We start from the raw sequence: 15,758 nt of genomic DNA, 5'->3' as shown, positions 1-15,758 counted from the left end.
TTCTGTTTTGTTTGCCCCTACAAAAATGAACCATGGTTTCACTAGAGTAACTAACCATGGTATTTAGTTAAACCACATTAACCACACAATTAACCATGGTTACTACTACAATATTACTGTAGTAAAACCATGGTTTCAGCCGGGGGAAAAAAATAGTAAATAATTTGTTTTAATTACATATTAACAACAATTACACACAAACTCATAAGAAATGTCACCTTTCGATATGCTGTTATTTTAGTGTGAATTTACTCCAGAAGCTGATTCTCTGATTTTCTATCATTACCTCTAAAAGGCACTGTTACGATTGTGTGAGGGAAGCAGGACAAGGCAGACAGGGGTGTGGATCCAAATGCGGCTTTTATTGCTGATAACATAAAATAAACAAACACTGGAACAAAAGAAACGTCCACGATGGGAAAAACTAAACTAACACACTGATGAACATAGGTTGGAGAACATCCACGAAGGGCAGGGATAACATGAACGGGTTAACAAGCAGGGAACACGAAGAGCAGGGTAGCCTCCAACGAGCAGGGAACAACAGGCAGAGAACATAAAGAGCAGGGTTATCTCGGACGGACTGACTGATAGCTGGGTAACCACGAATGAGTAGACAGAATGGCAGGGAACACGAACAGAGCGTCTTACCAGACATCAGAGACACGGAACGTTAACGTACGACAACGGGAAGGGAAAACAGCGGGGTTTAAATAACGAGACACGGTAATGACAAAATGACAGACAGGTGCGGACAATAACACGCAGACAGGGCCGGAAGCGACGGGAAGAAGGGAAGTGTAGTTTTCACAGAGACAGTGAAACACGGGCGGACAACAAGGGAGCGTGACATGGAAAGTGACTAGTGGCGGGTGAAACGGAAAACACAGGGCAGACGACACGAAACACGGTGCAGACGACACGAGACATGGTGCAGGTGAGCGAGGTCGTGACATAATCCCCCCTCAAAAGGACCGGATTCCAGACGGTCTTAAGAAACAGAAAAGGAAAAATAGCAGGGATAAACAAATGTTCAAGGAGAGAGGGGCTAGAAAAGGGGAAAAACAGACAGACCAAAGGGGGCACAAGGGACACGGAGACAGACCAAGGAGGCACCAGGGACACGGAGACAGACCACGGGGGCACAAGGGGAAATTAGGCAGTCCAAGGAGGCAAAAGGGGAAATGAGACAGTCCACGGGGCCACAAAGGGCAGACAGGCAGACCAGGGAGGCCGAGAGGGCAGGTAAGCAGTCTCTGGGGGTGTGTGCAGGGAACCGGGTCAGGTGGCCCGGAGGACGTCTGCCGGGTAGGGACAGGTTTAGGAGGCCTGGGAGATGGCCGTAGAGCAGGGGTCTGTTCAGGGGGCCTGGGAGGTGGCCACAGGACAGAGGCCGGTTTAGATGGCTTGGGAGCTGGCCACTTGGCAAGGGCCGGTTCAGGGGACCTGGGAGGTGGCCACAGGACATGGACAGTTCGAGGAGGCCTGGGAGGCGGCCACAAGACAGGGACAGGTCCAGGGGGCCTGGGAGGTGGCCACAAGACAGGGACAGGTCCAGGGGGCCTGGGAGGTGGCCACAAGACAGGGACAGGTCCAGGGGGCCCGGAGGCGGCCTCAGGACAGGTCCCGGGGGCAAAGCTGCGAGGGGCTCTGGAGACGAAGCTGAGGGAGGCTCTGAAGGCTCAGGAGGCGGAGCTGAGGGAGGCTCTTGAGGCTCAGGAGGCTGAGCTGAGGGAGGCTCTGGGGCCTCAGGAGGCGGAGCCGTGAGAGGCTCAGGAGGCGGAGCCGTGGGAGGCTCAGGAGGCGGAGCCGTGGGAGGCTCGGGAGGCGGAGCCCTAGAAAGCTCTGGAGTCACTGGGAGCAGAGCCGTAGGAGGCTCGGGAGGCGGAGCTGTAGGAGGCTCTGGAGGTGGAGCCTTGGAAGGCTCGAGGGGCTTGAGAGGCGGAGCCCTGGGAGACTCGAGTGACTTGAGGAGCGGAGCCCAGGGATGCTCGGGGAGCTCGAGAGGCGGAGCCCTGGAAGGCTCGAGCGACTTGAGAGGCGGAGCCCTGGAAGGCTCGGGAAGCTTGAGAGGCAAAGCCCTGGAAGGCTCAGAGGGGAGCCTGCAAGAGGCGGAGCCCTGGAAGGCTCAAGAGGCGGAGCCCTGGAAGGCTCAAGAGGCGGAGCCCTGGAAGGCTCGAGAGGTTTGAGAGGCGGAGCCCTGGGAGGCTCGAGTGACTTGAGGGGCAAAGCCCTGGGAGGCTCGGGAAGCTCAAGAGGCGGAGCCCTGGAAGGCTCGAGAGGCTTGAGGGGCAAAGCCCTGGGAGGCTCGGGAGGAGGAGCCCTGGAAGACTCGAGAGACTTGGGAGGCAGAGCCCTGGGTGGCTCGGGAGGCTTGAGGGGCGCTGGCTGTTGAACGGTCCTGGCTACTGGCTCTGGCCCTTGGACGGTCATGGCTACTGGCGTTGGCTCTTGGACGGTCATGGCTGCTGGCGCTGGCACTGGGACGGTCGAGGCCACAGGCACCGGCCCAGGGACGGTCGAGGCTACAGGCGCTGGCTCAGGGACGGTCGAGGCTAAAGGTGCTGGCTCAGGGACGGTCGAGGCTACAGGCGCTGGCTCAGGGACGGTCGAGGATACAGGCGCTGGCTTAGGGACGGTCGAGGCTACAGGCGCTGGCTCTCTGACATTTGGGGCATCAGGCTCTGGCTGGTTGGCCGTGGCATGCGTGGGCTTGGGCTCGCTGACCGTGGCCGGAAGGCGGAAGCCCGTCTTCTTCTCCTCCTCTGGGCGGACGAAGTCGACCGTGCTGGCTCATGGACGACGACAGGCGTGGGGGTGAGCTCGCTGACCGGTGGGGCAGGTGGAAGAGGACGAGCCAAGGACGACTGGAGGGTCACCGCCGTGGGAGGAGAGGCAGGATCCTCAACCATACCCACAACAGTAAACAGCGAGCCGCATGCCAGAAGTGTCTCCTCCATGAACTCGCAGAGTGTCCAGCCAGGCGTCGCCGGTGGCAACCGCTCCTGGAGCGAACCGGTCAGGCTAGCCTGGAAGAACACCACCAGGGAGGAGTCAGGGAAGTCGGTGGCGCTCGCTAGGTCCAGGAAGTCCCTAATGTGATCCTCCACCGGGCGGCTTCCTTGCTTCAGGTCCAGGAGGCGGCAGCTTGCCCGGAGAACTGCTGGATCCATTGTTTCGGTTGTACGTTCTGTTAGCTGGGTAACCACGAATGAGTAGACAGAATGGCAGGGAACACGAACAGAGAGCGTCTTACCAGACATCAGAGACACGGAACGTTAACGTACGACAACGGGAAGGGACAACAGCGGGGTTTAAATAACGAGACACAAAATGACAGACAGGTGTGGACAATAACACTCAGACAGGGCCGGAAGCGACGGGAAGAAGGGAAGAGCATTTTTTCACATGCAAAAGTTTGGGCACCCCTGGTCAAACTTTCTGTTGCTGTGAATAGTTAAGTGAGTAGAAGATTAACTGATCTCCAGTTAAAGATGAAGCATTCTTAAAAATGTTTTTAGCAATATTAGTGTATCATTTTTATTTTTATTTTGTACAATTTTTGAGTGGGAAAAAAAGGAAAGGAGTACCATGTAAAAGTTTGGGCACCCCAGAGATTTGAGCTCTCAGATAACTTTAACCAAGGTCTCAGACATTAATTAGCTTGTTAGGGCTATGGCTTGTTCACAATCATCGTTTGGAAAGGCTAGGTGATGCAAATTTCAAAGCTTTATACATACTGACTCCTCAAATCTTGTCCCAACAATCAGCAGACATGAGCTCCTCTAAGCAGCTGACTAGCACTCTGAAAATTCAAATAATTGATGCCCACAAAGCAGGAGAAGGCTATAAGAAGATAGCAAGATAGCCGTTTCCTCGGTTCATAATGTAATTAAGAAATGTCAGTTAACAGGAATGGTGGAGTTCAAGTTGAGATCTGGAAGACCAAGAAAACTTTCAGACAGAACTGCTCGTAGGATTGCTAGAAAGGCAAAAACCCCTGTTTGACTGCATAATACCTTAAGGAAGATTTAGCAGACTCTGGAGTAGTGGTGCACTGTTCTACTGTTCAGCGACACCTGCACAAATATGACCCTCATGGAAGAGTCATGAGAAGAAAACCTTTCCTACATCCTCGCCACACAATTCAGTGTCAGAAGTTTGCAAATGAACATCAAAAGAAGCCTGATACATTTTAGAAACAAGTCCTGCGGACTGATGAAGTTAAAATATTACTTTTTGCCGCAATAAGCAAAGTTATGTTTGGAGAAATAAGGGTGCAGAATTTCATGAAAAGAATACCTCTCCAACTGTTAAGCACAGGGGAGTATTGACCATGCTTTGGGCTTGTGTTGATGCCAGTGGCACAGGGGAACATTTCACTGGTAGAGGAAAGAATGGATTAAATTAAATACCAGCAAATTCTGTAAGCAAACATCACACTATCTGTAAAAAAGCTGAAGATGAAAAGAGGATTGCTTCTACAACAGGATAATGATCCTAAACGCACCTCAAAATCCACAATGGGCGACCTCAAGAGGCACAAGCTGAAGGTTTTGCCATGACCCTCACAGTCCCCTGACCTAAACATCAAGTGGATCGACCTGAAAAGAGCAGTGCATGCAAGACGGCCCAAGAATCTCACACAACTAGAAGCCTTTTGCAAGGAAAAATGGGTGAAAATCCCCCAAACTATAATTGAAAGACATTGAGCTAGCTACAAAAAGCTTTTTCAAGCTGGGATACTTGCCAGGGGTGTTACGAAGTACTGACCATGCAGTTTGCCCAAACTTTTAATTTGGGCTCGTTTCCTTTTTTGATATTTTCAAACTGTAAAAGATGGATATAAAAAAGTAAAATTGATTAAAATATTAAAGAAATGTGTCATCTTTATGCCTTTTGGAAATCAGGCCATCTTTTGCTCATTTAGCTATTCACAGCAACATAAATTTTGATCAGGGGTGCCCAAACCTTTGCATGCCACTGTATTACATATATATTACAAATGGTACACTGAAATTTCATTCTGATTAAATAATATTTTATTTTAAAACACTGAAACTCAAAATCAATTATTGTAAGGTGACATTGTTTTTTTTTCTTGGGAAATTGTTTTTGAAACATAAAAAACTGAAATATCTTGCTTGCATAAGTAGTCAACCCCCACACATTACTATTTGGTCGAGCCACCTTTTGCTTCAATAACTGCTTTAAGTTTACATATGTTCCAGGTTTGCACATAGTGACTAAGTGATGTTGGCCCATTCTTCTCTGCAGATTTGCTCCAGGTTGTTCAGGTTGGTTGGTGAGGCTTGTGGACTGCAATTTTCATAGGGATTGAGATCAGGAGTTTGACTGGCCACAGTAGGACATGTATATTTTTGTTCTTGAGCCACTCCAATGTTGCTTTGCCCTTGTGCTTGGGATCATTGTCATGCTGAAAGGTGAATTTCCTACCAAGCTTCCGTTTTTTAGTGGACTGAAGCAGGTTCACTTGCTGTATTTCCCTATATTTTGCTCCATCTGTTCTTCCTTCAATTCTAACAAGATCCCCAGACCCTGCTAATGAGAAGCATCCCCACAGCATGATGCTGCCACCACCATACTTCACTGTAGGGATGGCAATTTCTTTCATCAGTGTAACATGGCAGCTTCCACAGCACAGGGGGTTGAATACTTATGCAAACAAGATATTTCAGTTTTTTTATTTTTTTAAATGTCCTAACATAAAACCAATGTCACCAAACAAAAATTTATTTTGAGTTTCAGTGTTTTAAAATAAAATATCAAACAGAATGAAATTTAATTGCACCATTTGTAAATCAGTAATATGAGATAATTGGCCAGGAGTCTGAATTATTTTGCAAGGCACTGTACACACACACACATATATGTGGGTAATTTTATTTATACAAAAACTCACTGCTTTCATTCAGATATACTAACACACACACACACACACACACACACACACACACACACACACACACACACACACACACACACACACACAATGGTTTGTTTTAAATCTTGTTTTTGCAAAAGTTGAGTAAGCCTTCAGCGCACACACACACACTACTTCCTCGATCCTCTTTTTCAGTCTCCTGGATGCGAGAGAAGAAAATATCTTCCCAAATTATCATTCCTATCAAGCCTGGTCTGGATTACAAATTAATCCTGAGAGCATTATACGTATCCATTGAAGAAGTGAAAATGCATTAAAGCGAGCTGTCATTTTCTCCTTTAACTCAGAGGAAACAGTCACGATGGAAGCTACATCTATAGCTGCCACAATATTAATCCTGTATAACAGTAGGCTGACATACCGTAATTTCCGGACTATTGAGCGCACCTGAATATAAGCCGCACCCACTGATTTTTAAATAAAATATTATTTTGAACATAAATAAGCCGCATCTGTCTATAAGCCGCAGGTGCCTACCGGTACACTGAAACAAATTAACTTTACTCAGGCTTTAACGAAACACGGCTTGTAACAAAAATAAATAGGCTTTAACGAAACACGGCTTGTAACAAAAATAAATAGGCTTTAACGAAACACGGCTTGTAACAAAAATAAATACGAAACACGGTGTGGCAGCGGGGGCGTTGTCAAGCGCCCGTCCGGGAGAGAAAAGCGGTAAGGGCGCTTACACCTGAGCTAAATTATGTCTAACACCGGTGTCTAATTTCAGTAAGCATGGGGAGAGCGGCATAAAAAGGCAGCAGCCACAGAGCTGAGAGAGTGACACACGTCAGTCTAGTGTTGGCACATAGAAGAATTGAGAAACTTTATAAAATTGATTGTAAACATTGCTGTGGCCATTAAAAGCCTTACCTGGAACGTCAAGTGCCCTGCTGAAAACTGTCACACTGGTGCCCGTGTGACAGTTTTCCCAAGAAGGACACGTGAAGCAGGGCACTTGAAATTAGACACCGGTGTTAGACATAATTTAGCGCAAGTGTAAGCGCCCTTACAGCTTTTCTCTCCTGGACGGGCGCTTGACCACGCCCCCGTGCCACACACGGCTTGTAATAAAACATTTGCAGTAAACAGTAGCCTACCAAGAAAGTCATTGGTCACTATCTTCCTCGTCCTGTGCACTGAAACCACTGAAGTCATCTCCTTCGGTTTCGGAGTTGAATAGCCTCAGATTTAGTTGTCTTTTTGCACTGAGTCAATTCCTCACGCTGCTGTTTCCAACGTCTTATCATCGACTCATTAAGACCAAGCTCCCGTGCAGCAGCTCTATTTCCTTTTCCAACAGCCAGATCAATCGCCTTCAACTTGAAAGCTGCATCATATGCATTTCTCCATGTCTTTGCCATGGTGAGGGTGACAAAATGACTACCGTAATCAGAATGATGGGAAGTTTGAGCCTTCGATTTAATCTAAACAGTAAACAAAAAAAGTTGTTTTGACCTTAACCCGTTCGGCAATTTCATTGGTCTAATGAAAGCTTCACGCCGCCAAAAAACTGAGCACGTCACAGAATGTTTTTTTAATTTTTTTTTTTTTATATATATAAAATTTGAAAGCGGGAAAAATCCATATATTAGCCGCGTCATTGTATAAGCCGCGAGGTTCAAAGCGTGGGAAAAAAGTTGCGGCTTATAGTCCGGAAATTACGGTAATTGACCTTAGACGGTTTTGTTTCCCATGTAAAAAGTCTGTAAAGGCTGGCTCAACTAATAAGAACATATCCTTTTTTTCCTATATTAAAGAAAGAAAAAAACTGACAAGCAAAGATGACATAATTTGGTTAGAGTGAGGTAGTTATTTAAGATATGGGGTGGAAGCCAATAGGTTGTAGGTTTAAATCCCATAAGTAACAATCCATAATCCATCACCATTGTGCCCTAAAATAAATGTACTGTACTCACTTCCAAAGCATCAGCTAAATGACAAACTAGCACTTAGATATCTTTAGAATGGTTTGTTGAGTTAAGTAGTATGTTCCCAACCCAAATAATAGGTTGCAGGACTGTTCTGATACTGAAAAATAATGCTATAAAAAGGCAAATAATAATTTCTCATAACGTTTTAACCACTTTTGTGATTACCTTGTAACCAACAAGGTAATTTTTAGTCAGTGGCACCCAAAATAACACAGATGTCCTAGTAAGTACTTCAACACATGAACTATGAACATCCAGAAAGTAAATGCCACTTGGACATTTTGTAATTTGATATCCAAATTTAAGCGTGGCTAAAGTATAAGTATTCCTTTTTTTGAGGCACTGTAAAACTAAGTGATTAAGTGATTGCATGGTGCTCTGTTAACAGACTAAAAGGAGCCCAGGTTTGTTTGAACTAGTGTACTGCTATGTGGACTGTATGCTCCAAGAGTCTAATTGGCACAAGGGTCTGGGTGTGTACATAACTGTGTCTGTGGATCCCTAGGGTTTCAGTTTATTTTAATTTTTTTCTCCCTCTTTAGAGATAATTAAGTTCTCCACAAGTGACATTAAATAGCACCTGTCACTTTGTTTTAAGTGCTTATTAATTGAAAGATGCCTTCCTCACCTAACTCCTGCATTTCATATAACTACATTTCTCTCTGCTTGCTCCATCTGTCTTTCTGCTGCCTGTGACTCTCTTCTTCTCCTTTTTCAACCAACTGGCAAAGGAAGATATCAATCTTGTGCTGTCACAGAATGTGTCAGGCTTTGACCCAGCTGGAGTTGAGCAGGAAAAGGCCTTTCTAATATTGAGTTAGCTCATGCAACACACTGTCAATACACACACACACACACACACACAATCTTGAGTCCTCACAACTAATTTTAAATCACCACAATCTGAGTTTCACACGTAAAACGCCCAACAAAACTACTGTAATATTGAATTTGCTCAAGCAGGACATTATACATAAGGACACACACAAGTACATATACACATAAAATTTTGTCTTTGAACTTCAGGTCTAGCATTTTCTATATAGATATTTAGGGTGTTTATGTCAAATTGTCATTAGCTAGTGAAGTGAATTTACAGGTTCACTTCAGGAGTATTTTAACATGTTCAGAGGATGTCATAACAACTTGAAGCAGAGGAGGGAGATTTAAAACAAGAGTACTTATATCCTACCTTCATGAAGTGGACTTATTGATATTCTTTTTGCTCATGAAACTCCAAGAGACAACACAAATATCTCAGTACGACACTTCTGGCCATCTTCTCGTGTCATCCATTGCGTTATAGTGCAGGTGAGCAGATTTTCTGAATGTTAAATCGGAACGGGGAAGGGGTGCTGCTATAATTTATTAAACACATACAGACACATATGTGTGAATGTGAACTTTTTATTTTATATGTCGTTTACAACCACTTTAATCACGTTTAAGTCTTTTAAAAATGTGGGGTGACAAATACATTTTAAAAAGTACAAATGTAATTTCCTTTAATGTCACGAACTTGCATGTGAAATAATACGAGCTGTCACTGTTTAAAATTTCACATCAACTACATACACTGATCAGCCACAACATTAAAACCACCTGCCAAATTTTGTGTTGGTCCTCCTCGTGCTGTCAAAACAGCGCCAACCTGCATCTCAGAATAAAATTCTGAGATGATATTCTTCTCAACACAATTGCGCAGAGCGATTATCTGAGTTACCGTAGACTGTCAGTTCAAACCAGTCTGGCCATTCTCTGTTGACCTCTCTCATCAACAAGGCATTTCCATCCACAGCACTGCCCGTCACTGGAAGTTTTTTGTTTTGGCACCATTCACAACTAGCAGAGAAATTCTAGAGACTGTTGTGCGGAGATCAGCAGTTACAGAAATACTCAAACCAGCCCATCTGGCACCAACAATCATGCCATGGTCCAAATCTGTCACGAACCCCGCTCCCTCGCTCCGCCCCCTCGAGCTTCCACGCTCGTTCCGCCCCCTCGAGCTTGCACGCTCGTTCCGCCCCCTCGAGCTCGCACGCTCTTTTTGCTCGCTCGAGCCCTCACGCCCACTTTGCTCCTACTCGCTCACATGCTCGTAGGCAATCTCCCTTCCTCGAGTTTCTCACGCGTTTCCAATCCCCCAGAACATTATGACCACCTGCACTCGCGTCATCTGCACTCCTGCACATTAGTTTCACCTGCACTCGTCTCATCACCTGTCATGGTTTACACCTGCACCCTATATATATCACTACCCTTTCGTCTCACGGTTGTTGGTTATTGTATTTAGTTTCCCGTGTCTTTGCCCCCCGCTAGTCTCGTCTAGTTTTGCTCTCCTATTGTTTACCCCTTAGCTTGCCAACTCTAGTGTTCCCCTAGCTCCCCTGTTTAGTATCTCGTTGCTTTCATTCTGATTACCCCGGCTTTGACCCCCACGCCTTCCTCGACCTCTCTCCCGGATTTGCCCCTTTGTTCCATTCTGATTCCCCGGCTTCGACCTCCCGCTCTCGTTGACCATTCTCATTTGGTTTTGCCCTTGTTTGTACTTTTGCCTGCTTTGCTTTGTGAATAAAGCAGTTTCCCATCGACATTGTGACTGTCTCGTCTTGTGTGTGTGTGTGTGTAGGTTACAAAATCACTGAGATCACATTTTCCCCTCATTCTGATGGTTGATGTGAACATTAACTGAAGCTCCTGACCCATATCTGCATGATTTTAGATTGTTGGTGTAAGGTGGGCTGGTTTGAGTATTTCTGTAACTGCTGATATCCTGGGAATTTCACAAGCAAGTCTCAAGAATTTACTCTGAATGGTGCCAAAAACAAACAAAAAAATTCCAGTGAGCTGCAATGCCTTGTTAATGAGAGAGGTCAACAGAGAATGGTCAGGCTGGTTCGAACTGACAAAGTCTACACTAACTCAGATAACAGCTCTGTACAACTGTAGTGAGAAGAATATCATCTCAGAATGCTATTATGAGATGCAGGTTGGTGCTTTTTATGGTGGCACAAGGGGGACCTACACAATATTATGCAGGTGGTTTTAATGTTGTGGCTGATCGGTGTATTTTAACACAAATTATTACGTTGAAACCTAAAAATCAATTACGGAATTACACGTATAGCAATTCATGCTTGTATCATGAAAAATTGCAGTGTGTCATAGCTGTCAGAATGTGATCTGACAGGTCCAATTTACCTCCGTGAGAGTCGGAAAAACGAACATTTAAAGTGACAGAAAAACAACACACTAGCATTTTCATGTGGTAGAGGGGTGGTGTAGATTCACACCATCAATACTTGGTGAAAAGTCCTTTCTGTGCTCCCACACTTAATCTGTTTTGATCGACACTTCTTGGTAGCTTCAATGCAAACCGGTAGTTAAAAGACAAAACACAGAAGCACAGAGTGCTGGATAAGGAGAATAGAGCTTTTATCTCACAGGGACCCGGGATCAAATTGCTGGCTCTACTATTCTATAAATGAAAGCCTTAAAATGACCCCATAGTAAAACAATTATAAATCTAAGCAAGTGTACGTTACAAACTTTTCAAAGACAACATGAAATGGCATTTGCAGTGTATTTAACTTGGAAAATGTGATGTATTCAAGTGAAACGGAATATTCAGCAGGAAATAATGTGGTTTATTCCCATCAGGATTTGATTGGATTGTGAAAGTATGAGTTCGGTATTATATTGTTGTCAGCAGAAATGAGAAGTAATTTCAGAAGCGAAGGACATTATTACATTTTGAAAAAAGATTATGAAAACATTTTTTATTTTTCTCTAGAGTAGCATGCAATGCACAATAGTAGCAAGTAGAAGGCTGGGGTTTGGGGACTTGTTTTTCAGAACATTTATTTAGCGGTTTTGGGGGACTCTCGGCAAGGGATGGGGAGAGAGAGGTCTAGTTTTTTTTAGGTTTAGTCTAGTTGCACGGTCATTATATATTTTTTTAGTGTGTGTATTATTTTATGTGACCACATGGGTGTTCATTGGGCGTTAGGGTGGGGTTGGGGAGGGATATTAGTGGGTGTTAAATGTTGATTCTGTGTGTATGTGTTTTTTTTTTAATCATTACATTTTTATAATTACAAAATACTGCAAAACAAGGTCAAGGAAATGTTTTAATTTTATGTTGCCTTCCAGTTCAGCAAAGTTTTAGCAATTTAGCCTGCTGAATCATGCTGGAGCTGCCTCTGGATATCCAAGTTAGTGCTCGCTCTCTCTCTCTCTCTCTCTCTCTCCTTTCCCAGCCGTCCAATCAAGGGCTTTGATGCTGGGGGGCCTGGTTTCTGTCTAAACACCCGCTGTCGCAGAGATGACCCTGCAACATTTGGCATCATTTTTGACAGACAGCCAGGTTACTGGTTTTAATATTAATATGTCCCCTGTGCTGAGAAGAGATTATATTTGTGTTTGGCTAAAGGAGAGCAGACACTTTCAAAAGTCAGACTGCAGCATTCGGTCCTTTACTAGCTCCTCAGGATGGAGAGAACAAACATGAGCAAGCACGGGAAGAACAAAAGAAAAGGTGCGCCCCTCTCAGCTGTCAATTTCTCATTCTCTCTCTTGCTCCCAAACTGGCTCACACTTTTGTAGCGTTTCATCCTGGTCCTGTCGCATTTCATTCAGTCATTCTTTCTCTCTCCTTTGTTCTTATTTAAATTAGCATTTCTCTCACTTTTTCTGATACCTCTCTCTCAGAGTGTTGGACAGGAGTCAGGCCGTTCACATTCTCTGCACAAAGCGGTCCTTACTGCACACTCTCACACAACTGGAAAGGTCATAGTAAAGTGCAAATAAAATACCATTCCTGCATTATTCAAAGGTAAAAGGAGAAAAAGGAAACAAATCTTTAGTTCTCCTTTCCTTTTCGTTAATATGAACTTTGGAAAAAGTTTCACTCAATTCCAGAAGGGTTGTGGGCTAACATGTAGTGATGTTAGATAACAAATCTACTGTAGGGCTCTACATTTAGGAGCGGGTTTGGTTATTAGCAATAATTAATAATGATCAATTATCAAAGTCAATACAATACTGATTAGAATCAATATTAGCTTTTTAATCCTCAAAATCAACAATCGTCAAAGACAACTATCAATTATCAAATTCAATAGAATATGAATTATTATCAAAGATAATAATTAATTATTAAAATGAATGGAACACTGATTACAATTAACACTAGCTTATTGATACTTCAAATTCAACAATCAAAGATAATTGTCAATTATCAAAATCAATAGAATATTAATAAGGATTAATATCGCCGGGGCACCACCCTGGAATCACGGACAAATAACCAGACAGAATAACAGTCTCAATATTAGATTGTTATCTTAGGAAAATCGACGTACAGAGAACATACATTTTCAAAAGGGAACAATGAAGGCTTGAATCCGAGCACAGGCAACCCCTGCCAGCCTTTGACACACATGTATGCAAAACAAACCAAAACACTTCTCTTTGAAATATAGCAAAGTTTATTGATGCAGTAATATCAATTAATAATCAATAATCAGTCAATAAACTTCTGACTTACAACTACAAACTAAACAGTGACATGATTAGATATAGTAACCAAAATAAGCCTATAACACATGAGAGGAAGGTGTGGGTGTGTGTGTGTGTGTGTGTGTGTGCATGTTTTTGTGATTTACGAGGACAATTTTGTAAGTTACAAACTGGTAATTACAAGGTTATTATGCTATAAATGTGATTTGAGGACATTTGTAGTGTCCCCATAATTCAAATCGCTTAAAAATCATACTAAACAATGTTTTATTGAAAATGTAAAAATGCAGAAGGTTTTCTGTGAGGGTTAGGTTTAGGGGTTGTGTTAGGTTTAGAGGATAGAATCTATAGTTTATACAGTATAAAAGTCATTATGTCTATGGAAAGTCCTCATAATGATAGGTAGACCAACATGTGTGTGTGTGTGTGTGTGTGTGTGTGTGTGTGTGTGTGTGTGTGTGTGTGTGCGCGTCACGCAAGATTTCCGGCCAGAGAGAGAATGGCTGCGAATGTGGCCGGAGAGAAGCCAGTTAATGGCATCTGACTGTTTACCACGTCTCTCCACTTGTACGATAACTTGGGGACAAAGCTGAGCTTGTGGTTGGATTAGAACACAGCAAATCTAATTTGTGATAGCAGTATGTTACATTAATACCTTGAGTATTATTAGCAACAATGAGCGGACTAGGTGGTCTGTAAACTGTACAAGCAATAACCTTGAGACAAGAATAACACTCTGAATAAAGAATAAAACCTGTAGAATGTGTTTTCAAACGTCGTTTGACACAGACTCGGTTCCTCAAGGCTCAGGTGATGACGGGAGGCCGTTTCCTCACTCTGTCGGCGGGCGGGCGGGCGGTCTTTGAAATCAATGATGTCAACTTGGATGAAGAGGGAAGAGAAATCTTCTTTCTTCACTTCTGCTGGCAAATGGATAAAGATGCAGATTCCTCAGCAGTGTTCGGTGAACAAAAAAAAGAAAGGAAAAAAAAAAAAGAGTAATCTCAACTCGTCCAGCGAGATTGTATGGCCACAGTTTCAAGTCGTACGTTACTTCCTTGTGCAACGAGGCTACACCTGAGAGCACCGTCCACGCACGGAAAGCAAACTCGCTGGAAGCATTGTCAAGGAGGATTTCAGAGGTATTTCTACTCCCGATGACATCATGGCTGAGGGAAGTTCTGTTGAGTGCCTCATCCAATAGGAGTTGAGAGTTTGATCCTTTGGAATTTCACACATAGTTGTAAAGTGAGCAAGGCTTCTTGGGATTTGTAGTCTGTTTTGTACTCCCTTTGTTTGATTTTGCCACAGATTTTATCAGTAAGATTTATGACTGTGTGTTTGTGGGCCTCAGTCAGGCTTTACGACTGTGTTAGGCCTGCCTTTGTCTTGTATCTGAATACATGAGGCCCAACACTACTTACAAACTTAAAGATTACACCAGGATTCCCACATGCATCCGTTTTCTAGTTTTATTGCATGCACCCGTTTTCTCCTCTGTGTTTCACAGATTATTGCATCGATCTCAAAGCACCACTTATCAAGAACCACCACAACAACAAACAATTGCATGAGGGATTCACATCGATCTCAAACCCACACTGCTCAAGAAGAACAACAACAAACGAAAATTTCGGAAAGTCATGTCATTAGCACATGTTATTGCTACTTGCACTGAATGCCACATGTTTATGATAGCTTCATCCATCAGCAGTGAGGGAGTTACATGTGATAAATGTATGGAATTAGTCAGGCTGATGGAGAAGATTAATGAGTTAGAGACACGCATCCGAACTCTAGTGGAGGTCAGTGAGAAAAAGAAGCCTGTAGATATTGTTTTGGATGCAGGTCGTATAGCGAGCAACACACACACTTTGGTTCCGGCCGTAGAGCCGCTGCAGCAGGTTGTTTGAGTAAAAATGTTTTAGAACGGAGTATAATAATAAAACATTTATAAATATATGCTCACTGAGCACTTTATTAGAAACACCTGTACACCTACTTATTCATGCTATTATCTAATAAGCCAATCATGTGGTAACAATGCAATACATTAAATCGGGTCAGATATGGGTCAGGAGTTTCAGTTAATGTTCACATAAACCATCAATATGGGGAAAAAATTTTATCTCAGTGATTTCGACCGTGGCGTTATTGTTAATGCCAGATGGGCTGGTTTGAGTATTTTTGTGTTACTGCTGATCTCCTGGGATTTTCACACACAACAGTCTCTAGAGTTTACTCAGAATGCTGCAAAAAACAGAAACATCCAGTGAGCGGTAGTTCTAAGACAGAAATCCCTTGTTTATGAGAGTGGTCAACAGAGAATGGCCAGACTG

General features: G+C 43.7%; 1 protein-coding gene across 1 annotated transcript in view; it reads right to left on the bottom strand.

The window, feature by feature from the left end:
- Window positions 1-15,758, bottom strand: part of si:dkey-12j5.1 (uncharacterized) — a 128,970-nt gene that overhangs the window by 96,374 nt on the left and 16,838 nt on the right. The window lies entirely within an intron of this gene.

Source organism: Xyrauchen texanus, chromosome 15, assembly GCF_025860055.1.
Source record: "Xyrauchen texanus isolate HMW12.3.18 chromosome 15, RBS_HiC_50CHRs, whole genome shotgun sequence".
Lineage (NCBI taxonomy): Eukaryota > Metazoa > Chordata > Actinopteri > Cypriniformes > Catostomidae > Xyrauchen > Xyrauchen texanus.
This window is presented reverse-complemented; position numbering and strand designations above follow the sequence as displayed.